We start from the raw sequence: 8,956 nt of genomic DNA on the forward strand, positions 1-8,956 counted from the left end.
AGCAAGTAAAGTGTTATGAAACAGGAGCATGTAAACGGCTTTACCAAGAAATTGCAATTATCTTCAAAATAGTTCCGGCGTGGTCAACTCTGTTGAAGACACGTAGTTACTGTTTAAAATTACATCAACTACACTCGTATCATTGTTATAAAACGTAGTCACAACATGGCTTAATTAGCTACTTCGCCTTACCAATCACAATCAGAAGTGGCTTTTTACAAGCTACCAAATAATTGGAGAGGACGAAGTAAAAGAGAACCCACAATGCTTTGTCCGTATCGGCTACCGTTTCTTGGGAAGTTTCTGACCAGATTTTTTGCTTGTGGGTGCCAAACTTCATCGCCGACTGATCTGTGAAGTTGTGAACTCCAACTGCATACCAGATTGTTGCCAGTGAGTGGACTTTTTCAAATTTAGGGCTCTTTTCACTTCGAGCGCGTTGCCGGTGGACCACAAGCGTTCGCGGCGGGAAACTGCTCCCGGCCTTTTGGCCGCTCCCTGAGACCTCTTCTTAGAGAGAGCACAGTGCATGGGGAGGAACTACCCCCCGATAATTTTCTAGAGGATTCCGGCTGGCAGTTAGCCGGCCAAAGACACCATTTGACGAAATCGCCAAAAGACAGGCCCGGCAATGGAGCCAGGCCTAGCGCGGTGCCCGGGCACAACGATCGTGGCAGGACCGGGGCTGGTGTCAAGACCCGCATTATTCATCGTGGAAGAACGCCGCCGCTTCCCAGGGAGGACATCAAAATTGTAATCAGACTGAGGGGTGGCCGGAATATATCAAGGATACGCCCACCTGTAGTGGCTGATGCAGTGAACACCGCTGCTTGCTTCGAGGACTCGAAGCGTGAAGCGGGCACAATCTGTCCTAGCTATCAACAGAATATCGCCGTTGTCAGTACCCCGAGGAGGAGAATGCAACCAAATATGTCAGGATCAAGAATATTTTGGTGGCGGGTCGTCTGCACGAGGTAGCGGCATATCGCACGACATCACATGCTACGTGCGAAGGTGTAATACGAGACGTTGCCCGTTGTGACAGGCCAGAGGTGTTGCAGCGCAAGATGGTTAACGCAAGACACCCCCTGGCGCTGGCAGCCAAGAGGATCAAGGACACTGGCACCGTCATAATTGCCTTTGACGGATACCGGATACCTCACTACGTCAGGTACGACAATGACTGCTCAGATGTACTTTATATTGTTACGTGTGGAAAGTTTCCTAGTTTTCCGGCTGGGTCCGGGAGGCGATAGGCGGCGAAGAGAAGCGGTGGGGTTGGGGCGAAAGAGATTGGTGTGGACGAGGTGAGGGCGAGCGGCAATAGCGAAGGTTCGGAGTAGGGGCATCAGCGGTAGTGGGTTCATGGCGGGTGGCATAGGGTACAAAAGGTCGAAAGGTGCGGGAATAAGTGACGGCGTAAGTCCGAGGAGGTGGTGGCCATTGGTTGCAGCAGTGACGGGCGACGTGATTGATGCGACAGCAGTGGAAGCAGATCGGCCTGTCATCAGGGGTACGCCATTCGGACAGGTTGCGGCGAGATGTGGCAGAAAAGGACTGCCGTGGACGAGGAGGGCCGCTAGATAACTGGGGAACGTTGGGTCGAAACGTGGAACATATGGTGTTTAGACCCATGTTTCCAACTCCTGTCTGACGACGGCCTGAATCATGGCAATGGTGGTTGCGGGCGGATCGGGAGACGTTGTGGAGCAAGATGGCGAACAGGTGGCCTTGAGTTCACGGCGAACAATACGGGTGACGTCGTCACAGGTGGTGGTCTGACGCGGTCGACCCTCACATGTCGACGTAGCAGCAGTATTGGGTAGCCGCGCAATGGGGTGTGAGATACCGCGGCTTTTAGCTTGTTCAAGGCGACGGCATTCTTTTATAATGGTGTCGATAGTCGAGAGGTTGCCGAAAACAAGCAAATTGAAAGCATCGATGGCGATGCCTTTTAGCACATGTGCCACTTTATCTGCTTAGGACATATTATCGTCAGCTTTACGGCATAGAGCCAAGACGTCGAGGATGTAAGAAACGTATGGCTCTGTAGCTGACTGAACACGAGACGCAAGAGCCTTTCTCACGGCATCCTTGCGCCCAATGGGGTCGCCGAACAGTTTCCGTAGCTTTTCTTTGAAACCGTCCCAACTGCTTATTTCGTCATCATGCGTTTGGTGCCGCACGCGTGGGGTGCCACCGAGATGAAAGATGACATTGGCGAGCATAATCGTTGGGTCCCACCTTTTATTAGCACGGGCGTGTTCATAGAGCTTGATCCAGTCGTCGACATCCTGTCCCTCCAGGCCAGAGAACACACCTGGGTCACGATGTGTGGCAGCCGTGACGATTGGAGCAGTCGGAGAAGCCGAAGCCGTTGCAGAGGCGGGTTCGTCACCGGGAGGCATGGGGACAAGCTCGGTGTGCCCAACCACTTCGGAGTTCCGTGGTAAGGACGGGGATCGCTGACCTCCACCAGAATGTCGCGTGTGGAAAGACACAGGTGAAAGATGCTATTTACACGCTACTTACACTGGAGCCAGGCAGCCAGGCTGACACTCGCTCGTGCCAAGGGCACCGATCAACTTCTTCGTCGTTCTCGCGGCGGCTCGTCTCTTGAGCATCGCTCGATGATATCGTAATAATAGTGTAAGCAGATTGACATCTGCTACGCTTGCGGCAGGCTCGGCCATCGTGCCAACGTATGTCCGATGCCCAGCGAAGCTGTATGCAGAGGATGTGGAGTCTCCAACCCAGGCGAGCAGCATCAGTGCATGCCTAAATGCAAGTTATGCGGCGAGAAAAGGAACGCAGACAAGGCTTTAAAATCCCATGAGTCGTTCGATGTCGTCGAAGAGAACAAGCCAGACCCGAAAGGAGCCGGATGAGAAGCCTTACCCTGGATTACCAAGGTGCCGAGCTGCAGTTCCTGGAGCTCGACCAGCATCGGCCCCAGCAATCATCCCCCGAGGGAGGTCACCGGCGCTCCAGATCGCGGTCTAGGAGTCGCCACCGTTCCAGGAGCTTATCCCGGAGGCGTTCCCGTGGTCGCTCCACAGGACGATGTGCTTCCATGGTTTGTTTCGAGACCAGAAGCCGATCCAGTTAAAGATCCAGAGCCAGGGGACATCATGATCAGCAGCAAGTTGTCCACAAGGAGGGCTGCCACACTTGGACAGATCGGGTCCATGGAGGGCCATCAGAGGTGATGTCGAGGTCGCTGCCAGAGTATGATGATAGTTTGGAAAAAATCACGAGAATAGAGCGAAAGAACGCGCCCATGAGAGCGACCATTTACAGGCTAATGGCTGAGATAGCAGAGATTCAGGGCGCTAGGAACTCACAACCTACCGCTACTGTCAACGCTGAAATTTTGGAAGTCCCGATGGCTGGGGGTGGCGACGGGTCACGACCACTGAAGAAAACGGCAATAGCTTGTGATCAGGAGAACATGTTACGTAAAACTAAATCAGAGGTGCGCGAAATGTTAACCGCTCTCAGTGAAAGTGTCAAACAGTTAGGTGACAGGGTCACTGAGATGCAAAGCAAGATGACGACCTTAGATGCAAACACTAACAGTGGTTGGCCAAAATGGAATCCTTTCTAGAGTTTCTTGAAGGCCCAGTAGTGCCACGAAACTCACCTATACGTCCTTCTGACCCAGCAGCTAGCAATGCAGCCCCGATTCTAGCCCGACCTAGGGTCGGTTTCCAGCACGTAAGAGATGGCTCCGCCCCTTGAAACACTCCGAATTCGGCAGTGCAACTGTAGGGGCTCCTCTAGGAAGAAGGCTCCCCTACGGCAATAAGTACGAAATTGGGAAAAGATGCCCCAGGTTATCTTATTACAGGAAACCCTCTCGCTGGCATCTCGATGACTGGGTTTTGCTCTGTCGCCGTGCAGTCGGGGGGAGGGGAGGGGGTATGTACTCTCGTTAGTAAGAAACTCACTCATGCGACACATGATATCAAATTGGCTCGTAGTAATATTGAGTATGTCATGGTAGAGATCATACCTGGTCTGGTCAACTTGGCAGCATATATGTTCTTAACATTTACAGTAGTCCCAACGAAAAAAGGCAGCGATGTAAGTGTCTGCTCCGCAAGGCCGTATACATTGCAAGCTCAAGCCCTCTTATTGTCTCAGGAGACTTTAATGCCGCGCTTCATGTCTGGGGTTATAAATATGATATCAATAAAGGTCCGCATCTCTGGCAGAATGCCATGGATCTGGACCTGACGCTGATCACTGACCCTGACTTTCCAACCCGAATCGGGACATCCACGTGTAGGGACTCCACCCCTGATCTCATCTTTGTCAAAAACGTGACTGAGGGCTGTTGCAATCGCACAACTGGCACGAGTTGTTGCAAACACTTGGGTCGCAAGCCCCAAGGGTAGCGTCGGCCTGGCGGCCTGGGTCACAGCTGGAAGCATCCGAAGGTCCCGGCAAAGGATGACTCGACTGCTAACAGAACAACTGGTTTATTTTAGCATCGCAAAAGAGCGGCCGGTCATGTCGACCGAAGTGGAGAGACGGGAGAGCACGCTACTCGACGGAAGAATTCGGAGCCTCTCTCTTGGCGTCCGGGGCTAGCTGCTTTTATACTCTCGGAGTCGAGGACAAGAAGGAACGGCTCTGGATGGGGAGCAGGTGACGGCGCCGCTCGGGCACGTTGGGACAAGTACGTGACGCATCCGCCGGGCAGGCGCCGGTCAGACCTCCTCGCTTCACACTTGGGGAGCTCCCCTCTCCGGCTGCCGCGCTTTGACAAGCGTGGGCACCAACATGCACACACACACACACGCACACACGAAGACAAGTGGCATTGAAACATGCCTGGACGCGCTTTGCGGGGAGGCGCTGCGGCGGCGCTGAACGGGCCAAAATGTCCGCCGCTTTGAACGAAGCCCCGGCGTCCGTTGCATCCGTGCCGGCTATACCACGCGTCGTAGGCGGAACGTAACAGACCTCCCCGCCGGGAGAAGGAGATCTCGATGGTCAGGGGACTGCATCCGCTGTCCGGAGGGATGTCGCTCGATGATGCTCATAACCGAAGTCGGTCGTCCCTTGGCGTCTCTTGAGCGCAGCGCACAGAGAAGGCCTCGTTCTCACGTTTAGGTTCACACAGGACACTGCAAAGTGACTTCGGGAGAGTTGCCATTTTTGTTCTCGTTCCCAGCAAGCGTTAGAACTACGCCGAAACTCAACCGCTCAGCCAGCAAGCACGACACAACCCCCACTAAGCCATGCCAGGCTCTTTCCCCTTTTATACTACTGCCTAGTTTCTTACAGTAGTGTAGCAGCACTCAGAACACGTCCACAAATGAGAAAATTGCACTAAAAAGCACATCATGACTTTGAAACACTAAACAAAAGCAATATGTTAAAAATCCTGCCTCAGGAAGAAAAACATCAGTAACAAACAACTTTGAGGCTGATTCCTACGTTAGGGGATTCGACTTAAGCCATCGGCGTTACCGTTGAGACTCCCCTTTTTGTAACGCACCTCAAAGTAATATTGTTGCAAAGCGAGGCTCCAGCGCAGGAGGCGGCCATTTGTGGAAGAGATGGTCTGCGGCCATTCGAGAGGGCAGTGATGCGTCTTGAAGCACGCGAAGCGGAGATCGCAGCGAGCGACCGTACACTAGCTCAGCTGGCGAAAATCCCGTAGCCGCATGTGGCGCGGTCCTTAATGTAAACATCATCCCAGGCAGACACAGCTGCCAGTCAGTTTGATGTTCAAAGCACAATGCTCTCAACACGCGCTTCATGACGGAGTGGAGCTTCTCAACGGAATTACAACTGGGGGTGGTACACTGAGCTGTGTAACAGCTTTACCCCACACCTTTCGAGAAAAGTTGTCGTCAAAGCGCTAGTAAACACTGTGCCCTGATCTGATTGGATTTCCGCAGGAAAACCAACTCGCGCAAATATGGACAGTAGTGCATTGACTATCTCAACTGAGCTGAGTTCTTTAAGCGGCACAGCTTCAGGGAACGTTGTCGCTGGGCAGATCACAGTCAAAATGTGTCTGTACCCCATGGTTGTTACCGGCAGAGGTCCCACTGTATCAATAACGAGCCGTCTAAAAGGCTCCGTAATGATAGGTACCAACTTCAACGGCGCCCTCGATTTGTCCCCTGGTTTGCCCACCCGCTGACAGGTGTCACATGTCCTCACAACGTGGTCTGCGCCCCGAAAACACCCTGGCCAATAGTACTCTTGCAAGAGACGGACCTTAGTTTTCTTAACTCCTAGGTGTCCGGGCCATGAACCCCCATGCGACAAGCGCAACAGATCCTGACGGTAGCACTGAGGCACGATCAGCTGATCGAACTCCACTCCCCTGTGGTCTAGATACTTCCGGTACAGGACCCCACATCTTTCCACAAAACGAGCATTTTTCGTGGCGGTACCTTCCTTGACAATGCAGCGTATGTTTTCTAGGCTGCCATCCTTTCTTTGCTCGACTATCAAAGCCGAGCGGCTGACTTTTAGCAACCTATTAAGTCCGTATGACCTAGGCGCGATGAGCAAATCTGCAGATAGCTCTTCTAACTTTCCTGTGTCGGGCATTTCCTCTCCAGTACCTGGTGCCTTCAACGCTACAGGCTCAATTTTATTCAGTTCGGACGTGCTCTGAATATCAGCTTGCTGCGCCTCTGACCCTTTCTCATTGTTCGACAACGTTGGCCCCGCAACTGCCGCCTTTGCAGCGAGCTCCCGAACCTTCGATCTGGTTAAGGCCTGAACGCTAGCCTCACGAAACAAAAGCCCCTTCTCGCGCAGGAGGTGATCGGACCTGTTCGAAAATAGGTACGGGTACTGGGGGGGCAGCATAGATGACACTGCGGCCTCCGTGTCAAGCGCTCCGAAAGGTCCTTCAATAAGCACTTTTGCTACGGGCAGACACACGCTATGAGCTTCCACGGCTTGCTTGATCCATGCGCACTCGCCCGTGAACATATCGGGTTCTTCGTAAGAGGGGTGAACTACATCCATTGTAGCTGCGGAACCACGAAGCACTCGGCACTCTTTCCCGTTCACGAGGAGGTCTCGCATGTAAGGCTCGAGAAGCTTCATGTTCTCGTCAGTGCTGCATAATGACAAAAACACGACTTTTGTTTTTGTTTCCGGACACTGCGCCGAAAAGTGACCCGCCTTTTGGCACGTATAACACACGCGTGCTTGCCTCGTCTCGAACCGCTTTCTGCGTTCGGCTTCGGCTGCCGCCGTCTCCTTAGGTTCGGTCGGACTGCTTTCACTCGCATCCGCACTACGTGTGTTCCCCCTTGCTCTCATGGGTGTGAACTTCGGCCTCTCAAACTTGGAGCCAAATTCACCATTTTGACCGTCCTTAGCTCCGCGAGCCCGACGCGTCACAAACTCCTCGGCTAGCTCGGCGGCTTTAGCCACCGTACTAATGTCTGGCCTATCCAAGACCCAGTACTGCAAGTTCTCAGGTAACCGACTATAAAACTGTTCCAGCCCGAAACACTGCAGAACTTTCTCGTGGTCACCAAGCGCTTTCTCTTCTTTGAGCCACTCCTGCATGTTTGACATTAGCCTGTAGGCAAACTCTGTATATGTCTCACTTTTCCTTTCTAATTTTCCCGAAACTTACGACGGAACGCCTCCGCTTACAGCCTGTACTTTTTTAGCAGACTCGATTTCACTTGGTCCAAACCCTCTGCCTCCTCTCTATTCAAGCGAGCGACTACGTCGGCCGCCTCGCCGGGTAACAAAGTGAGCAAGCGCTGTGGCTGCGTTTCCCGAGAGAACCCCTGGTTCTCGCACGTTCGCTCAAAGTTAACCAGGAACAAACCAATGTCCTCTCCAAGCTTAAACGGCCGCATCAAGTCAGTCATTTTGAACAATACTCGCTCTCCTGCACCGTGTGCCTGACTTCCATTACGAGCGCGTTCCATCTCTACCTCGAGACGCTTCATTTCCAAAGCATGGTCGCGCTCTTCTTTTTCTTTCTCTTTTTGTTCTTTACGTTCGCACTCCTGTCTTTTTGCCGCCTCTCTCTCCTCAATGGTCTCAAGGCATTCCGACAGCTCGTCATCCTCAGCTTCTAACTCAAGAATAGCCCTTAGCAGTTCTGGTTTTCTGAGTTTGTCTGAGACATCCAGACCCAACTCTCTTGCAAGCTCCAGCAATTTCGGTTTCAAATCCATGGCTGCTCTGAATGCTGCTTTCTCTACTGCCTACTATTGTCTTGCCGCAAACTCACCCGGCAGCAACGACAACCACAATTACCAGCTCTGTTTCTGACACTAACAAAATCCTGGGAAAACTCAGAAGAAGAAAGTCCCGCACTCACCAAACCTCGCAGCCAAGAATTCAGCGCATTCGTTCCGCTGCAGGCAACCAGTCATCACACAGGGCTCGTTGCACTGCTCCCGGATGGTCGTTGTGCTGCTCAGCATACAGTCAACCGCATATCTTCGCTGCTGGCCTCCGTTGTCGCGATCTCACCGCTGGCATACAGTTGTTGCGATCCCACCGCTGCCACCAGTTGTCGCAATACCAGCGCTGGCACCCGTTGTTGCAACTGCACCGCTGGCATGAGTTGTTGCAAATGGGTCGCAAGCCCCAAGGGTACCGTTGGCCTGGCGGCCTGGGGCACAACTAGAAGCGTCCGAAGGTCCTGGCAAAGCATGAGTCGACTGCTTACAGACCAACTTGTTTATTCTAGCATCGCAAAAGAGCGGCCGGTCAGCTTGACCGAAGTGGAGAAATGGGAGAGCACGCTATTGGACGGAAGAATTCGGAGCCTCTCTCTTGGCGTCCGGGGGCAGCTGCTTTTATACTCTCGGAGTCGAGGGCACGACGGAACGCCTCGGCAGAGGCGCACGTGATGGCGCCACGGACATGCTGAGAGACATGTTGAGACGAGTGTAGTGACGCATCCGCTGGGCTGGCACCGGTCAGAACTCCTCGCTTCACA

Source organism: Dermacentor albipictus, chromosome 5 (assembly GCF_038994185.2).
Source record: "Dermacentor albipictus isolate Rhodes 1998 colony chromosome 5, USDA_Dalb.pri_finalv2, whole genome shotgun sequence".
In the NCBI taxonomy this organism is placed as follows: Eukaryota; Metazoa; Arthropoda; class Arachnida; order Ixodida; family Ixodidae; genus Dermacentor; species Dermacentor albipictus.